At 38.8% G+C, this 21,087-nt stretch overlaps 1 pseudogene; it reads right to left on the reverse strand.

Annotated features, from left to right (window-relative positions):
- Window positions 1-16,036: 16,036 nt before the first annotated feature.
- On the reverse strand, window positions 16,037-17,631 carry LOC101013410 (annotated as a pseudogene).
- Window positions 17,632-21,087: the final 3,456 nt, after the last annotated feature.

Raw genomic sequence — 21,087 nt, forward strand, 5'->3', positions numbered from 1 at the left:
TTAGTAGAGACGAGGTTTCACTATGTTGGCCAGGCTGGTCTCAAACACCTGACCTTGTGATCTGCCCCCCTTGGCCTCCCAAAGTGCTGGGATTACAGGCGTGAGCCACTGCGCCCGACCAGGATGTTTTTATATATAAATGCAGCAAACAAACATGACAGCGCTTGCTGTATAACAGATGCTTAATGATAACCCATAAGTACACTCTGTCTTGGCTTACTGCAACCTCTGCCTTCCAGGTTCAAGCAATTCTTCTGTTTCAGCTGCTGGAGTAGTTGGGTCTACAGGCACACATCATTACACCGGGCTAATTTTTTGTGTTTTTAGTACAGATGGGGTTTCACCATGTTGGCTAGGGCCTGGTCGTGAACTCCCGATCTTAAGTGATCTGCCCACCTCAGCCTCTAAAAGCACTGGGATTACATGCATGAGCCACTGTACTCAGCCTTCAATGCCATTTTTTATAGATTTAGAAGTAACTATTTTAAAATTCATATGGAAGGATAAAAGAGCCCAAATAGCCACAGCAAGTTTAAACAAAAACAATAAACCTGGAGGTCTCATGTTACCCGACTTCAAATTGTACTACAAGCTACAGTAACCAGTACAGCATAGTTCTGGTACAAAAAATATATATATAGGCTAATGAAACAGAGGAGAGAGCCCAGAAAAAAAGCTACACTTCTACAATCAACTTATTTTTGACAAAGTCAATGAAATAAACCAAGGGAAATAACCCCCTATCCAATAAATGGTACAGGGGAAAACTGGACCCCTACCTCTCACCATATAAAAAATAAAACTCAAGATAGATTAAAGACTTGACAGTGAGACTAAACTATAAAAATCCTAGAACACTTAGAAAGTACTTCACTAGACTTTGGCCTCTAGAAAGAATTTATGACTAACACCTTAAACATGAGTGCAAAAAAAAAAAAAATGGAAGTTGACACCTAATTAAAGAGCTTCTGCACAGCAAAATAAACTATCGACAAATAGACAATCTACAGTATGAAATAAGAGATTTGCAAACTGAATACAACAAGGGATTAATATATATGATCTATAAGAAATTTAATTTTTAAAAGCAGACAAATGATATATAAATAGGCACTTCTCAAAGGAAGACATAAAAGCTGTCAAAAAAAACCAAATTGGCCAGAGTGGGGGTTCATGCCTATAATCTCAGCACTTTGGGAGGCTGAGACAGAAGGATCACATGAGGCCAGGAGTTTAAGACCAGCCTGGCCAACATAGTGAAACCCCGTCTGTACTTAAAATACGAAACTTACCAGGTGTGTTTGTGCATGCCTGTGGTCCCAGCTACTCAGGACGCTGAGGCACAAGAATCACTTGAACCCAGGAAGCAGAGGCTGCAGTGAGCTGAGATTCTACCATTTCACTCAAACCTGGGTGACAGAGTGAGACTCTGTCTCAAAAAAAAAAAAAAAAAAAAAAAAGGTTGCTCAACTTTCTTAATAATCAGAGAGGTGTAAATCAAAATGACAACGTGATACCATCCCACACCAGTTAGAATGGCTGTTATTAAAATTAAAAAAAAAATGTTGAAGTCGTGAAAGAAAGGGAATTTTTGTACACTTTTAGAAATGCAAATTAGTTCAGCCTTAGTGGAAAGCAGTTTGGAGATTTCTCAAAGAACTAAAAATACAACTGCCATTTGTCCTATCAACCCCATTACTGGGTATTTACCCAAAGAAAAATAAATTATTTTATCAAAAAAGACACCTGCACTCACATGTTTATTGTAGCACTATTTATAAATAGCAAAGACATAGAATTAAACTAGGAACCCATGAATCTTAGACTGGATAAGAAAAATGAGATACTTATACACCATGCAATACTATACAGTCACAGAAAAAAAAATGAAGTAATGTCCTTTCAGCAACATGGATGCAGCAGAAGATCATTATTCTAAGCAAGTTAACAGAACAGAAAAATACCACATGTTCTCACTTATAAGTGGGAGCTAAACATGGGGTGCACATGGAAGCAAAGATGGAAAAATAAACACTGGGAATTCTAAGAAAAAGGAAGGAAGGAAGACAAACATTGAAAAACCACTTATCAGGTATGATGTACACTACTTGAGCAATGAAATTATTCAGTGTCAACCAAACATCAACGTCATGCAATATACCTGTGTTACAAATCTGCATATGTACCCCTTGAATCTAAAGTAAAAATAATGAAATGTTCTGTGGTGTATAATGACATATTGCATTTCTCCAGTTTTGGGTTAATAGTCAAAATTAGGGGTGAAAGACACAGAATTATGTCTCTTTTATGCATATGGGTGAATGTTTCAGATGAAAAGTTTCATTTAAATGAAACTTTTAGATATGTGCATGTTCAAATTTATAAATCAGAAACTATAATTTTTTAAATTATACAAAAACTAAAAATATAAAGTATTTATCAATTTAGTTTTCTCAACTTTGAAATACTGTCATTATTTCTAGATGACAGAACACTAGATTTCAGGTTCTGTGGCTGTAGAAACTGGACATGTTTTGATTGACTCTGCTTTACTTCCTGCCTTCCTGTTTTGCACAAACACAGCAGCACAAGGAAGGCCAGAAAGGCTGCACCTTGATTGCAAACACACCAGGGCCCTTCTAGGGGAATATATGTGTGAGCATATTATCTTGGAATTCATGGCATCTTTTGTGGAAGTACAGATGTCTATATGGCAAATAATAAAGAAAAATAAAAATTAGATATTTCAGTAGAATCAGAAAAGTATTCTAAAAGTACTTCTGGCCCATTATTCTTTCTTTTTTTTCATCAGAATGGTTTTGATGGAATGAGCATTTGCAGCAGTGTGGTTTTAAATAACCCACATTCTCTGTCTCATCATTCTTGGGCTATGGCCATAAGAATTTTATTTTTTAAAAAATATTTTCTTTTCCTAATTCGGTAATTTTGCATGATTTTCACAGCCTCACGTTTTCAAAATTAAATGGCTTATTCTAAGAAACATGTGATTAAACTACTCACCATTTTTCCCAAAAAGAGTAAAAGAGTAGCAAACTAACTCTATTGTCTAGTGTAGTTAATAAATAAAAAATAATGCTGTAGAGTCATTTATTTTAGCTGTACATTTGGAAATAAAACATTTCTTGGGTTATAGGCCAAGAGGTTTCAGAGATGTTAGCTTATAGAATTTCAAAAGACCTGGTGTACAAACATTCACCCCTATGCATAAATAGAAATATGTTGTTAAAAATGAGTTTAAAAGAAACTTAACGTGTTCATTAAATAACATTTAAAACCACAGTATAAGTGACTAATTAGCAATTTCAATCTATTTTATTTTAGTCACTGAGAAAACTTAATATACTTTAATTATTTATTGTGGGATCCCATTCAGAATCCAAGGTAGATTCATCAGAAGGGTGAGTATAGGAGTGGATTCCAACTTTTCCCTTTCATTTTGAGGCCTTCTGTCCTCAATTTTAAAATTAAAAAACTGGGCCAGTTAAAAAAAACCTTTAGCGTGGCCATCATTCTCAAGATTTGGACAACAGTTTTGCTGTAGAGAACTTAACAAACCCCAAGTGCCCTCAGGGTGCTGGCAACGTTAGCATTGTTTCAAACTGGTTTCCCGCCATGCAGAGCCTATCCATTGCGTGGGACTCGACGACATCAAGAGGTCAAGATGGTTCCTGTCCAGGGTCACACCCTGGTGTTACCCAAAGACTTCTGGAGTAACCCCAGCCTCCAACAGCCCGACTGGTGTTGGCAACAGGATCTCCAAGCTTTTCCTATTGCAATTTCTCTTCTTTACTGTCGGAGACCATGTCTCCTAACCAGTCTCTGTATGCAATGCTGCAGGAATTTTCACAGTTCAGGGAAATAGTTCTGTTAGGCAAGATCAGGAAATGCCATAGTAACTGGGAACATAACTCAAGGGATTGCCAATTTTGTAATTTTTCTAGGAACAGAGGGTCTTCTTTTCCCACCCAGTGAGCATCTCTCTCTTTAACCTTGGGCTGAAGAGCCCATGGTATTTCAAGGTCAACAGTGCCACCTAGTGGAATAGGAATCCTCTTCATGAGGCACCTTGTTACCGGCCCTTTGTTAAAATAATCTAGTTTCCCAGTTCTCCCTTTTTGCACCCCTCTACTAGAGACCAAATTTTATGCTTCTTCTATGAATGGGAAAACTCAACAATGAGGAGAAAAATGTCCTCCAAAACCAAATTTTAGTCTCAATACTTTTCCATCAGCAGGAAAATTACCATTTGGTCCGTACGTTCTTTTAAGTCATCTATTCTTCCTCCAGTAAAAATTGTACTTAAGGCCGGGTGCGGTGGCTCACGCCTGTAATCCCATCACTTTGGGAGGCCGAGGCGGGCGGATCACGAGATCAGGAGATTGAGACGATCCTGGCTAACATGGTGAAACTCAGTCTCTACTGGAAAAAAAAAAAATATATATATATATATATATTAGACGGGCGCAGTGGCAGGCGCCTGTACTCCCAGCTACTTGGGAGGCTGAGGCAGGAGAATGGTATGAACCTGGGAGGAGGAGCTTGCAGTGAGGCGAGATCATGCCACTGCACTCCAGCCTGGGCAACAGAGTGAGACTCCAACTAAAAAAAAAATAATAATAATAATAATTATATATATATATACACACACTTAAATGGTAAGGGGATTTTATGTCCAGAAGTTAACTAGAGTCACTGCATTTATTTATAAGAATAAATATGTTAGTCCAGGCCATAATAGCAGAACATAGCGTTCAATCCAGTACATTTCCTCCATTAAAGAAGCCTTGCCCAAATACAACTCGTACATAGTCTTTCCTGAGATTTATCTATTGGGGAGTCACACAGATCACATAAACCAAGGAAGTCAAAGGCAAATCCCCAGTAAAGGTCTAGAGCTGCATGGGTAAGCATGACTGACTCCATTGCTTAGTTCCTTTGGATCCATGGCTGAGTGTCACACCTGCATCCATGGGTGACACCTTTAACAAGTGCTGCAGCTCAGGGGACAAAGGAGGACAAACAGTTTGTGGGACACCCCACTGTCTTCCCCTCCACACTGGGGCATTCCAAAGAAAAGAAAGGAGACTAAAAAGAAGACTTTTTCTCACTTATCTTTCTAGATGGGTAACAGATCATCCTTGACCTACACTACTCTGGAATGCATTCTGAAGCATTGGGATGCCTTTGACCACAAGAGTTTTTGTTGTTGTTGTTGTTAAAAAAAAAAAAAAAAAACAGCAAATTTTCTTTTGTGCAAGGGCTTGGCCTTCTTACCATCTTGAACTAGCCTGGCCCATGGAGGGAAGCCTTGGTTTTAAATCCACTTAACAATTAGATCTTTCCTGTAGATGGGAGGGAAAATGGTCTGAGATCCCTATGTACAGGTGTTCTTTTCCCTGCAAGACAACCTAGACCTTTGCAAACATTGAACAATCAACTCAGCTCTTTTAGCAGTCATATCAGGCAGGCCCCAAAAAGTGATTCCCCAAAACTAGAGAATAAACTTCCAGGGGAATCATCTGAGGCAGCTATCAAGTGTCTGGGCCCTTCTTGTTCCCCTCATTTTGGGCCCCCTCCAACCATGCCATCAGCTCCTCCAGCTTCACCATTTCCAAAACTCCCCAATCCCCCAGCTTCAATCTTATCCTTACAGAAAATGCCCAACGGAGGTGATGCCACTAGGATTCAAGCTCCTTTCACATTGCAGGACCAGGACCTTAGGCCAATTTTCTGATGACCCCGATAAGTATATAGAAGCTTTCCAAAATTTAACTCAGGTGTATGAATGCTCATGAAGGGATGTTATGCTGCTCCTAAGCCAAAACTCTAGCCACAGCTGAAAAATAGACAGCTCTGCAGGTAGAAGAGAATTTTGGAGATGAGCAATATGTCTCCTGTAGTAGTCCAAAAAGAAAAAGAGAAAATAGAAAAGGTGAAGAGTTAGGGGAACCATCATTTCCAATAGGAAGAGAGGCAGTACCTCTTTACAACCCTGACTGAAACTCCAATGACTCCATAGATGAATGGAAAAGAAAACATTTTGTAATGTGCGTAGTGGAGGGCCTACAAAGAACTAGGGCCAAACTTTTGAATTACTCTAAACTGTTCATGATAGACCAAAAGCCAGATGAGAATCCCTCAGGCTTTATGGAAAGGCGGAGAGAGGCACTAATAAAACATACCTCTTTCCCCACTAATTCAGTTGAGAGACAGCTCATCCTCATCCTAAAGGGCAGGTTTATTACACAGGCAGTTCCTAATATTAGAAGAAAACTGCAAAAACAAGCTGTAGGACCAGATAGCACCTTGGAAAACCTCCTGAGGATAGCCACCTCAGCCTTTTATAATAGGGACAAAGAAGAGGCTCAAAAGAAAAAGCACAAGAGAAGGACATAGCTGCGTTGCAGACTTTCAAAGTCCAGGATCCCCAAGGGGCATTTACTAGTTGCTACTGGTGTGGCAACTCAGGGCACTTTAGGAAGGAGTGCCCAGGCAGCAAGAAGAAGCCACCTTGACCTTGTGCAGCCTGTGGTGGGAATCACTGGAGACTGGACTGCCCCAAGAAGTGGAGGTCACTGGATTCAGAACCAGTCTCACAGTAGTCCAGCAGGACTGACAGGTCCTGGGGCTCAAATTCCTGGCTCCAGTGGCTCAAAATGCAATTACTGCATAGGAACCCCAGGTGATTAGAGAAACTGAAGAAAGGAGGGTGGACCTCATAGACACTGGAGGTAATCTTTCTCTTCTCCTCTCTAGTCCAGGCCTCCTTTGTCCTTGTAGTTGTAGTTTGGGGGGCCTATTATTTACACATGCCTTTTTAATCATGGCTGAAAGTCCTATTCCTTTATGAAGTAGAGACATTTTAGCTCACATGGGGGCCAGCATCTTTATAGCTCCAGGACAAATTCTTTGTCTCCTCCTGGTGGAAGCTAATATTAATCCAGAAGTGTGGGCAACTCAAGGAAGAATTGGTCAAGCTATAACTGTTTGGCCAGTCTGGATTGATCTTAAGGATCCCACTTCTTTTTCTAACAGAGACAATAGCCCCTAAAGCCAGAGGCTAGGAAATGGCCAGAAGCCATTATTAATAAACAGAAAATGTGGGGCCACCTCAAACCCTGTAACAGCTCCTGCAACACCCCAATATTAGGAGTGCAAAAACCTAGAGGGAATGAAGCACCTTGCCTCATTAATGAAGCTGTAGTTCCAATCCATGCAGTGGTACCTAACCCCTATACCTGAGGGAACTAAATGGTTCTCAGTATTAGATCTAAAGGATGCCTTTTTCTGTATACCATTACATCCTGGCACTCAATAACTATTTGCTTTCAAAGATCCCTTTGGCCAAACAACCCAATTAACATGGATGATGCTGCCACAGGGATTTTGATACAGTCCTCACTTATTTGGCCAGGCACTGTCAAAGGACCTCTCTGAGTTTTCCCATTCTCAGATCAGGGTCTTGCGATCTACAGATGACCTACTGCTCTGCTCATTTTAGCATGCAACCTGCATTGCTTTAACCAATATATTATTCCTTCAGTTTTGATCCTTCAGGATATGATTCAATTCTTCAGGATATGATTCAAGTCCCTTCAAACCGAGAGAAGAATAACTTATTTGTTAAGGTAAGTGATGTAAAAAAATCCCTGATTACTTTTGACCAACATGTCCTCCACTCCTAGCACCCCCCCAATCATCATTCTACCATCTGCTTCTATGAGTCTGAATTTTCTTTTACACTCTACATAAAGATGAAATCATGTGGTATTTTTTTTCTGTGCCAGTGTATTTTACTTAGCATAATGTCCTCCAGGTTCATCCATGTTGTTGCAAATAACAAGACTTTCTTCTTTTTAAGTGTCAGATAGCATTCAATTACATAAATATATAACATTTTCTTTATTCATTCACCTGCTGATGGATACTTGGTTGATTCAATACCTCAGCTATTGTGAACACTTTCTTCCTTTTCTTTTGTTTTTATATCTCTTTTTTCTCCCCTTTTTCATTTCAGGAAGTATTTTTATTTTTTATATAAATAATAACTGTTAAATACCTTTATTTCTATCCCTTCTTTTGGTAAATATTTTGGCTGATTGAAAAAAATAAGTTTCTCTACAATTTTGGATCAAGGCCACTATTTATTATTAACATAATTTGAGTGATTATGCAAAATAGTAATGCAAATCAACACTGATTAGTGAAACAATTATCTAGCTTCTGGTAATATTCTCCTTTCCCACTCAATATGAAAGCTGCATCTTTGTCATTTCTCTCACTTGTAAGAAAAAATCGCTTCTGATCAAATTAATCAGCTTAAGATTTGTAAAATTTAACTTTTTTAGTCTGAAAATTAAACTGATCTATTACCAGAAAAGTTGTTTTTATATGTATTGTTTTACTCCATTTTATTTAAATTCTTCTGAAAAGCTAAACTGACAAAACATGCATTTATATTTTTTGAAAATTAAAAATGCTTAAAAAACATTTTTATCGAAAACATAACTAAAAATAATTTTAGATTCCTAGAGAACATGTCTCAAATCCTTCAAGTTACCTTCCTCTGACCATAGATGTATATTTTTCTATACTGCTGTAATAAAGTTTTGGTTGCCCTTTGTGACCAACTCCATCATTTCTATCCTATTTTGTTGTGCAGTATTTATGTTACACATTTTACATTTTTAAAGTTGTAGTCCATAAACAATTGACAAACTAGTTTCCATGTAAAACTCTCTGCTTAATCAGCAGTCACTTTATCTTCACTCTTCAAAGGCATTTTAACTGCCTGAAAATCAAAGGGACAGTTCAAGTGATTGTGCTGAGCTGGTTCTCTCCAGAGTCAATCTATTCAAACTCACCCAGATAGTCTTCTGGCGAAAGAGGGTTCACTTCAACAGCATTCACACAGCAATGTGGAACAGATGTAATAAAATAAAAGATGAATCACTGCCTTCTAGGAAAAGGAGTTATTTTTTCTTATTCTGTGGATGTGAATGTGGTGGTTGTAAGGTTGAAAAAAAAGCTAAAGTTACACACACACACACACACACACAGAGAAACACTTTATGTTAATAGTGAAGTGCAGATCCTATGCAACCTTCTTGTTTGTCAAACATACCCTGAATGGTTTGGTCAAATGTTATGTTGCTGCATCCATCATTTTTATTAGACTCTGATGATCACTTTCTACTTTATCAGTTTAAATACGCACTTAACATTATTTAGTGTTCTGTCCTTGATGCTTGTGCTCAGACATATAACTATTAAAATACCATTGATAAAAAGATGAGGCTTGATTTATTTATGTTACTACAGAGCAATTGATGCCAGTAAACATAAGTCCTCCAAGCCTTTGAAAATGTGCTTTAGTTTTTCCTTAGTCTGGAAAGCCAAATTTAGCCAAAAGTAAATATAATAATAAACTTGACTCTAAATCACTTTGGAATTGCATCTAAATCATTAAATAAAAAGTTAAATTTGATAAATGTATTTGACTGTGTCAGGAATTTTTTAAAAATTTGGATAGCAAGTGTGATAAAGCTGAAAGTTGAGAAATATGCATGCTTTTATGACAAATCATTTTGTGATCATTTAAATTTTCGGTTTAACAATGTTATATAGTAGACTTCAGTACCAGTTGGCTGTGTTTAAAATGTGAATATTGACATATCAAAGAAGAAAATGGTGATAATAAAGAATACAAAGCAAAGCATGATAGTGTTGATGGCTGTTATGAGACCTCAGTTTTTGATGTCTTAGTTTTAAACAAGAAACACCAAACAAAGGAGTTACACCATAGGGTAATTTATTGCAAAAGAGAAAGACTATTCTAAAAGCTAGGTCCAGAATAGCCAGTACACCCTGAGAGAGAAGGGATTTAGGACAGGTGGCTTATAAGAATGAGACAGCAAAGATCGGAACTCAGGAAGCTTCCAATCATGGCAGAAGGTGAATGGGGAGCCAGTGTATCACATGGAGAGACAGGAAGCAAGAAAGAGAGGAGGAGGTGCCAGGATCCTTTAAACAACCAGTTCTTCACACCTGTAATCCCTGCACTTTGGGAGGCTGAGGCAGGTGGATCACAAGGTCAGGAGATTGAAATGATCCTGGCTAATGCAGTGAAACCCCATCTCTACTAAAAATATAAAAAATTACCCATGCGTGGTGGCGGGCACCTGTAGCCCCAGCTACTCATAAGACTGAGGCGGGTGAATTGCTCGAACCCAGAAAGTGGAGGTTGCAGTGAGCTGAGATCATGCCACTGCACTCCTGCCTGGGTGACACAGCGAGAATCCGTCACAAAATAGATAGGTAGATAGATAGATAAATAAACAAATAAATAACCAGCTCTTCAGTGAACTAACAGAGCAAGAACTCACTCATTACCTTGGAGCAGGCATTAAGCCATTCACAGGGATCCATTCCAGGACCACACACGTCTAACATTGGGGATCATATTTCGATACGAAATTTGGAGGGGACAAACATTCAAATTATATCAGATACTTAGAGTTCTTTCAGATGAAAGTTGAGTCTCCAACCTCCTTGATAGCCAAGATACACAAAGCCGGTTCTCATAACTTTCAAAAGTGAATTAACTAAAAAGGTAGACAGGGGCTTTTGTTAGGTGCTTTGTTTGAAGAGAAATCCTTAGAGGGCTTATTTCTCCTTGGAGCATAACGTCAATTATTATTAATAGCTTAGAATATACTCTTGATAATATTAAGGAAGTATTCTCTTACATGTCTTTATAAGACTTTAAAATAATAATGGATTGACTTGATAAAACATCCTTTAATATCTACTCATTTACTGATTTATAGACTCATTTTCAGAGGTGTAATATAAGCTATAGTAATATTAATGTTTTTCTTAATATTGATCACTTCTATACTTGGGATAAACCGTTTATGCTTTTATATTATTATTTTAATGTATCATTAAATTCTACTTACTGACATTGTTATTAATCACATAGTTTTGTATTCACAAGTGAGATTATTCTAAAATACTTTTGGTTATCTTGGTCAGGGTATTGGGAACAGGAACATCTACCTTATAGGATAAATTTTATAGCTTTCTGTCTTTGTGTAAAGACAGGGAGCAGAAAACACCCACATTAAATATTTCCCATTTGTTTCATTCCTTAGTATAATTTCTTTTTTTTGGAAAATATTTGCAAAATAACTGACAAGGAATTTTAATAAAAATACATAAGAGTTCCTATAACTTGGTAACAAAAACCAACCTAATTAAAAAATACACACTCAAACTCAAAGACATATTAGTAGCCAATAAACACATGAGAACATGTTCATTAGTCAGAGAAATGCAGACTGAAACCACAAGATACCACCACACGCAAAGAAGTCACAATACTTGTGTGCAAATGTTCATAGCAGTTTAATAACACTTGCCAAAATCTAGAAACCAATAAAATGTTCAACAACAGGAAAACAGATGAACAAATTACAGTATATTTATACAATAGAATCCTACTCAGCAATAAGGACTGTTGAACCTCAACAATGTTTATGCTGAAAGAATTACAAAGTTCCAGGGAAGGAAATAAAAATGAACCCTAGTCTATGATGAAAACATTTGAGCATGGTGGTGGTGGAGATTGCTTAATTGCCTGGGTAGAGATAAGTGAGCTCCTTTTGTCGTGGTAAGGTGTGAGTGAAGGAGAACAATTTACCAAAATTATAGCTTAGATTTATGTGTATATATATATAATATATATATATATTTTTTGAGATGAAGTCTCACTCTGTCACCCAAGCTGGAGTGCAGTGGCAGTCTCGACTCACCGCAACCTCCGCCTTCTGGGCCCAAGCAATTCCTTTGCCTGAGCTTCCTGAGCAGCTGGGACCACAGGCATGCGCCACCATTCCCGGCCAATTTCCGTACTTCCAGCAGAGACGGGGATTCACCACGCTAGCCAGGCTGGTCTCGAACTCCTGACCCCAGGTGATCCACCCACCCCAGCCTCCCAAAATGCTGGGATCACAGGCGTGAGCCACCACGCCCAGTCAGATTTATGTATTTCAATTTAAATAAATTTTATCTAAAAAGAGCATGTAATCACTAGAAAGATATGCCTAATTAGAATGGTGGTGTTGGAACTTGTATATAAACGTTTAGTGTATCATTTTGTTTACTTTATATGTTTGAAAATTCTCCATATTAAGACTGGGTGCGGTGGCTTATGCCTGCAATCCCTGCACTGTAGGAGGCCGAGGCAGGTGGACCACCCAAGGTCGGGAGCCCAAGACCAGCCTGGCCAACATGGCGAAATCCTGTCTCTACTAAAAATACAAAAAATTGGCTGGGCATGGTGGCGCGCACCTGCAATCCCAGCTACCCAGGAGGCTGAGACAGGAGAACCACCTGAACCCAGAAGGTGGAGGCTACAGCGAGCCAAGATTGTGCCACTGCACTGCAGCCTGGCAACAGAGTGAGACTCCATCTAAAACAAACAAACAAACAAACAAAAAACCTCCATATTAAGATGTTTACAAATCTAAAATCAATCGTCTGGGTCCCTAGGCCAAATATCCAACAATTTATCAGACACCCCTTGACAAGTCTGTTTGATGGTTTTCTTATTATCTTGAAGTCACATACCTCAAGCTTTGCGTTTCAAATTTCACCATAGGATTCTGTTGAGAATCCAGGAAAACGGTGGCTATTACACAAGTCATGATTTTTGTTTTAAGACAGAGTTTCACTTTTGCTTGGACTGGAGTACAGCCCTGTGAACACAGCTCACTGCAGCCTCAACCTCCTTTTATTTATTGTAGAGACAGGGGCCTGCCTTGTTGCCCAGGCTGGCCTCAAACTCCTGGGCCCAAGCAATCCTCCCACCTCAGCCTCCCAAACTTTTCAGATTGCAGGTGTGAGCCATGGCACCCAGCCCAAAGTTCAGTTTTGGAATAAGAATTTGGACACTTGACCAGGCACGGTGGCTCATGACTGTAATTCCAACACTCTGGGAGGCAAAGATAGGTGGACCGCTCAAGGTCAGGAGACAAGACCAGCCTAGCCAACATGGTGAAACTCTGTCTCTACTAAAACTACAAAAATTAGCTGGGTGTGGTGGCGCATACCTGTAGTCCCAGTTACTTGGGTGACTGAGGCACGAGAATCACTTGAACCTGGGAGGCGGAGGTTGCAATGAGCCGAGATCGTGCCACTGCACTCCAGCCTGGGTGACAGATCAAGAATGTCTCAAAAAGAAAAGAAAAATTTTTTGGACACTTGCCATCATTCAAGGCACTAGCACAGAGGCCTGTGGAGGGCCCTAAGGGAAGAAAATCAGAAAATTGAAACAAACTAATGGAAATGTTTTAGGAAATCACAGGACAGTCTCTGAAAGGAGGAAAGGATGGAATCCAAACTAGCAGCACCTCTTCCATTATGACAAGAGGAAGGGCAAAGTGGATGAGATTGTAAAGCCCGAGGCCTGGAACCCATCAAATCCATCGCAATTATCCATCCAAGAGAATAAAATAATATCACATTTCCACTTATGTGTCTATGATGGAAGCTTGATGACTGCTTACTAATGAACCCCCAAATTCACTCACCTGTTTGTGGCAAATGAATCTTGTGAATTATATATTGCACAGATGTGTAATATTTTGCTTTTCTAGGAACACTATCTGTTTTTAATGACAATTGAGGAAATATTTTCTAACTGAAGCATATTCTGAGAAAGATCAGAAAATACATTTTCATAAGATTTTCAGCTTATTGCACATTTGACTGTAGAACTAAAATGTTGCCAAATAAAGAAAATGACAAAGCCAAGCGTGATGGCAGAAGCCTGCAGTCCCAGCTACCTGGGAAGCTGCAGCAGGACTGCTTGAGCCTAGGAGTTCAAGGAAGCAGTATGCTATGATCGCACCTGTGAACAACCACTGCACTCCCGCCTGGACAACAGAACAAGATCATAAGTTAAAAAAATAAAGAAAATGATCAAGCTTATAAATTTTTCCTGCTTAACAGAAATAACCATGAATGAAATAAGGAAATTCATAGTTTGATCATCCTCAACCAATGTTTTAAGAATCTAGTCTATAATAAAGGTTGGGACCTAACACTTTAAACTTTTCTCTAACTCCAAACTCACAAATACACATTGTTATATTGATTTTAAACTTCAGATATATAGTATTTGGTCAAGCAGACTATTTTAAAAAACAGGACAACAGAAAAGTTTCTGAATGTCAATAGACAAACTTTTATTGAAGCATAAATTGTGGTGTAGAAATACATTTCAACTGATTTAAGTCCAACACTAGTGAAAGGAGAAATTATGGCACCAAAAGATTCCCTCTTCTATCATACCATGATTTAGATTATGATTCAATCTACATTTCTGTTTTCTAGGCTTTGTCCCAAATTTGTGCAGTTTTTCAACATTAGAATTCTTAATTCTATTAGGGAAAAAGAACAGACCTCAAGTCAACAAATCTATTGGGATATTGTTTACAAACAAAGTCCACCTTAAGCATTGGTCCTAAAAACAGAGCTCTTCAAAATATTAGGTGCTGTGCTCATTACAGAATCAAACTGATTGAAAACTTTCTTTTTTTTTTTTTTGGAGATGGAGTCTCACTCTGTCGCCCCGGCTGGAGTGCAGTGGCCGGATCTCAGCTCACTGCAAGCTCCGCCTCCCGGGTTCACGCCATTCTCCTGGCTCAGTCCCCCGAGTAGCTGGGACTACAGGCGCCCGCCACCCCGCCCAGCTAGTTTTTTGTATTTTTTTAGTAGAGACGGGGTTAGCCAGGATAGTCTCGATCTCCTGACCTCGTGATCCGCCCGTCTCGGCCTCCCAAAGTGCTGGGATTACAGGCTTGAGCCACCGCGCCCGGCCGATTGAAAACTTTCTTAATGAAACTTTCAGTCAACAACATGCTTCAAATAAAAGTTAAGCAGTGTTCCAACCACTTGATTTCAAACCAAGTAGATTTTAGGTTTAGAAACACTTTAAAAAGGTGTTTCATTTATAAATATGGAAGGAACAAAAACATCACTGCATCAATCCAGAAACTATCAAAATATTTAGAGGACAAGAAACATAAAATTCAGTCAACTTTGCTGTTTTCTCAGTTCCTTAAAATCCCAGATTATCTGCAAATATAGCTAAAAGGTACCAACTCTTGAAAGCCTATATTACTAGTCATTTCCCATTGAGTATTTTGCAATTTTATTTATGTTCTACTTATTTGTTCATGTCTTCTGCTTCATGATGTTTATCTGAATAATGTGGACAAATTTTCATTCTGGGCAGTCATTCATTTCATCCTATGAATGCCATGGTGAGGGAAACACCTTAGAGGAACAGATGAAGTCAGAACACTCACATGCATCACAGTCTCAGAACTTCAAGTCACAAGATGGAAAAGACATTGGTTCTGCTTTGGATCAAAGTTTATAGAACACTACTTAGTGGAAACTAGTGGAAATAGCTGCTAAAGGAAAAGTTAAGGTGAATGATCCCAGCTGACTTGATTTACTGACTCCAGAGCAAAATTACGTTTAATCTCTCTGGCAGTTAACTAAATAAAAATCATTTTACACTACTACTTAGTAAGTTAGTAAAGGTGTGCTACTCATTAGATGCTAATCTCATTTACTGAGGAACAGAGAATTGTATATGTTTTCCACAGTTCAGCTAGTACATCCTAATCTCAATATACAACTCTGAGTCTTCCCTGCTAATCAACTGTTTCCCAAAAGAGCACATTACAATAAAAAGGAGGCTAAATTGCCATGCCCTTTAAAGAATATTAAGCCCAGGGACTATTTCCCCCATTCCCCATCTGGGGTATAGAATTAGTACATAAACCCACAGTGTTAACAGTGTATTGCTTTATTTGGGGTCCTGGGGGAGACACCAGGAAGAGGGAAGACAACAAAGGACTACAAATGCAGGGTCCAATAATGTTAAAATAGTAAATATGCAAAATGTGTAACTGGAATCATTTTCTTAAGGACTCAACTCATGGAAGAAAAACTTTAATCGCTGTTTCAAAAAACATCTGTATGAAGTAGAAATTGATTTCAATAACATTAGTGAAGAATGTGTTCTAGAAAGTGGAGGTAACTGGATGTAAAATCATGGCAGCAATTTAATAGAACAGTCCCAGAGGGTTAGGCTGAGGCCAACACCTAATGAGGATGAAAGCCTTGTCTGTGGGGAATTTTGGGTGATACTTGGAGAAATATTACACTGTGCACAAACCAAATTGAGTTGCTTTCACAAGTGTTGTAAAGTTTCCTATAGTAAAAGGTTTTTTCTACATGCACCTCAATTTCACAGCAAGAGTGGCAGAGAATACCTAAACTCCGAAGACAGCATTCATGCAAGATAGATCTAACTCCTTGATATAAAAATGCACACAATTCAAAATGATTATGCTGTAATTACATCGAGGGCTTTCTGCACCTGCAGAGTGGTGGTTATAGAAAGCACTGCCCCCAGCATCGACATCTAGAAAGCATCCACCACCTTCTTCATGTGTTCTCTTTTTGCATTTTTTCTTCTTTTTTCTTAATCAACTCTGATGTTGCTGCTTCTTAGCAAAACTGATAAAAACACAATTGTAATCATTGAACATAGCACTCTGGCAATCAAGATGCTTAAAACCTTCTATCTTCTGGGGCGAAGCAAGCTCTGTGCGACATTTAGAACTCTGATAACCAAACAAGGTGGTCACAAATTCTCCTGGCTTGAAGACTTCTACAACTTTCCTGACCAGGTCTTTCTACGAGGTCTGATTTAAGTGTGTTTCAAAGCTAACATAAGAAAATTCTGTTTTTGGAGTTGATGTGAATAGTCCGATAAGTTCCATCCGATTTCATCCCATTCACTGAATACCCACAAGGATTGAACATTGTGGCATCAATGACAGAAGCCGGTATCAGGTCACGAATTCCACCCTCACGAGTGACATCCTTTGCAATAACACCATCTTTCATGTAGAACTGGTCCATAACTGCTGGGTCAAGCTCACTCATCAGAATTTCCAAGGTTTGATCTGGCTGACTGATTACCCGACTCTCTGGGAAATCCAGAGTATGTAAGTACCAACAGACAGAATTCATACGTTCCATACAATATGCTGTTCCATTTGGGAAGATTGCATTAAGAAACTCTATTTCTTCCTGGAAATTCTGGTGTGGGTACACTTTGTGATAAGACTTCATGAAATTCTTATGAGAATAAAAGAAGCTTTGAATTGAGTCAAACCCACTGTAATCCCTAGCAAGTTTCAACAGGGGAACCAGTGCTTTCAGCAAGAGGGTGGTACCACATGTCTTCAGAAAGAAACGTCTCTTGGAGACAAACATGCTACTCTCACTGAGTACATAAGCTTCCTGCTTATCAGTTTTTGTCACACTTATGATTGAACATTGCACATCCTTCAAAAGTATGTCCCACTCAGATCTTGGGATAGTGCGAAGATCCCCAGATCCTTGGTTCGCATCGGGCTGCTGCCGGGAGAAGCAAACCTTCGGCAGCTTCTTGGTCCCTTCGAAAAAATGTGCAGCTTCCATCACCGTGAGATTAGTGAACAACCAACAACCACAGAAAATCAACTAAATTAAACCTCTTCTCCTGCCGCTGCCGCTGCCGCTGTGTATTGTTCCAGCTGTTTTACTAAAGTTCAGGTTCCTTTTTTTTTTTTTGCTATAATTTTATATTAACTTTTTTTTAAAGGACTAATAAAAATTTCCCAGCTTTGTGTGAGCAAAAGTTGAACGTGAGTCTTTTGGAAATAGAGGCAGACACAGTTCAGTCTCTTGTACTCTGCTGCTTTCCCGTTAGAGAGAGTAGAGCGAGCGCTAGCTAATGTCGCCAGCCATACTGTGTAAGCTCCTTAGTATAATTTCAAATTCTTATTTGATCTTATATCAATTTGCCATTATCAATTTATGTTATGTAAAATAATACATCTCATTAAGATGTTTCATAATTTCAGAATATAATTATGTACACCTCATAATTGCATTTATAATAATGCAATAAAAGTGCATTATTATTTTCTATTGTTACACCTCCTTTTTTTCTCTCATGTTTTGAAAATTGCTAGTGTTTTAGTTATTATTATTATTATTTTTTTGATGGAGTCTTACTCTGTTGCCCAGGCTGGAGTGCAGTGGTGTGATCTCTGCTCACTGCAACCTCTGCCTCCTGGGTTCAAGCAATTCTCCTGTGTCAGCCACCCAAGTAGTTGGAATTACAGGTGTGCACCACCAGGCCAGGCTAACATTTGTATTTTTAGTAGAGAGTTCCCCATGTTGGTGAGGCTGGTCTCAAACTCTTGACCTCAAGTGATCCACCCGCCTAGGCCTCCCAAAGGTGATTACAGGTGTGAGGCACTATCCCCGGAGCCAGTTATTTTAGTATTGTATTTAGTATATTTTATTTAATATTAATTACTATTTATTTACTAAATAATATTATTAATATTATTTTATTACCCTTTTATTTTATATTTAGTGTAATATTTTATACTAAAATAACTAGTATTTTAGTTATTCTGTTAGTCTTTTCTAAAATATTTATTGCTGAGTTTCATGGTTTCATGTTGTTTAAGTAGACATTATGATTATTTATTTTTAAATTTTAGTTAGAATGCTTCATTTTGTTTTCACCTTTTATTATGAAATATTCAAAGCTAAGAATTTATTTTGGAGTCCTGCTTTGACCACATTGCAGTCATTCATCACTTGAGAACAGAGATATTTTCTGACAAATGCTTTGTTCGGCAATTCCATCACTGTGTGAACATCACAGAATGAGCTTACACAAGGCTAGATGGTAGGGCCAACCACACACCTAGTGGTATAGCCCATTGTTCCTTGGCTACAAATCTATTCAGCACATGACTGCACTGAATACTGTAGGCAACTGTAACACAATGACATTTGTGTATCTAAACATAGAAAAGAAACAGCAAAAATACATTATTATCTCCTCATGGGAGCACTGTCATAGACACAATTCATCACTGGTCCAAGTGTCATTATGTGACGCATGACTGAATATAGGTTTCTGTAGTGGTTTCAGTGGTGAGGATTATTGTGCGTGTGTGTGTGTGTGTGTGTGTTTCTGAGACAGAGTCATACTCCGTTGCCCAGGCTGGAGTGCAGTGGTGTGATCTCAGCTCACTCCAACCTCCGCCTCCCAGGTTCAAGTGATTCTCCTGCCTCAGCCTCCTGAATAGCTGGGATTATAGGCATCTGACACCATGCCTGGTTAATTTTTGTATTTTTAGCAGAGACGGGGTTTCACCATGTTGGCCAGGCTGGTCTTGAACTCCTGACCTCCCGCCTCAGCCTCCTGAAGTGCGGGGATTACAGGGGTGAGTCACCGCGCCCGGCCTGTTTCTATAGTGTTTTAAAATAAAAAAAGAAGTTTCCTTATTTTCTGAGTAATCTGTGGTTTTAATCTTAAGTTTCGAGACAATTGTTATTTAATAAAATGTTTGTTGAAATTCTATATTCATTGATTGCTTTTTTGAATCTTTGTGCTTTTTAGTGTGTATCATATAATCAATTTGTATAAATAATCATAAATGTAAGAAAAGAAGGTATATTTTCATTAAAGAAAAAACTTATCCTATTCATTCCATCTAACTTATTGCTATTGTTTATATCATTTATATCCATATTTAATTTTTGTATCCTTAATTTGTCATTAACACACAACAAGTAAAATCTTTCTCTAGGCTGAGAAAATCATTCTCCAACCTGTCTCAAAAAAGAAAAAAACAGGCCGGGCGCGGTGGCTCAAGCCTGTAATCCCAGCACTTTGGGAGGCCGAGACGGGCGGATCACGAGGTCAGGAGATCGAGACCATCCTGGCTAACACGGTGAAACCCCGTCTCTATTAAGAAATACAAAAAACTAGCCGGGCGAGGTGGCGGGCGCCTGTAGTCCCAGCTACTCGGGAGGCTGAGGCCGGAGAATGGCTTAAACCCGGGAGGCGGAGCTTGCAGTGAGCTGAGATCCGGCCACTGCACTCCAGCCTGGGTGACAGAGCGAGACTCCGTCTCAAAAAAAAAAGAAAAAAACAGGAAAAAATTTATTCTCTGGTTATGATTTTCATGTCTTTCCCAAGGGTTGTATTTTATTTATTATATTGATTCAAAGAGTAAAACTTTGATAATCTCAAAATTGTATTATTGATTATAGATTTTTATCATAGGTAATTTTTCTGCTTGTCATGGTGAATAATTTTGGCTTGGATGTTATGTCACTATTTTCTACACTAGAAGTCACCTTTTATGTTTTAATTAATATTGCCTTTCTCAACTTTGCTTTTAGACTTTTGAGGTCATTTAGCTTTAGCGAGATGTTTCACAAGCAACAATTTGTTAAACAAATACAGTCCTGTAGTGTGAGAGTCTTTGTTTCTTGGCAGTGGAATTTACACCATTAGGTACAAATCATTGGGGTAAGTGCCTCCTGGATCCAGCCTGTGTCAGTCTATTTCATGCTGTATTTTAATACTCTGCTATTGAATCTTCTATTTGGCCTTCTGATGTCTGGGCAATGCTCTACTTGTTTTCATCTTTGTCACTCATTTGAAAGATAAACGTGCAGTTTTTGATTCTGCTAGGAATTCCCTTAAAACATTAATGCCAAAATTACCTCTCCATAACTAAGCTCTCTAATAAAAAAAATAGCTGTTTTTGCTAATTTGTGGGGGGCGGGGAGAGCTTAGAGTTCTTAAGTCTCTCTCTCTCTCTCTCTTTTTTTTTTTTCTGAAATGGAGTTTCACTCTTGTTGCTCAGGCTGGAGTGCAATGGCATGATCTTGGCTCACTGCAGCCTCGGTCTCCCAAGTTCACGCGATTCTCCTGCCTCAGCCTCCCGAGTAGCTGGGATTACAGGTGCCCGCCACCACACCTGGCTAATTTTTTTTTTTTTTGTATTTTTTGTAGAGATGGGGGTTTCACCATGTTGGCCAGGCTGGTCTCGAACTCCTGATCTCAGGTGATCCATACGCCTCGGCCTCCCAAAGTGCTGAAATTATAGGTGT

The sequence above is a fragment of the Papio anubis genome, chromosome 4 (genome assembly GCF_008728515.1).
Source record: "Papio anubis isolate 15944 chromosome 4, Panubis1.0, whole genome shotgun sequence".
Lineage (NCBI taxonomy): Eukaryota > Metazoa > Chordata > Mammalia > Primates > Cercopithecidae > Papio > Papio anubis.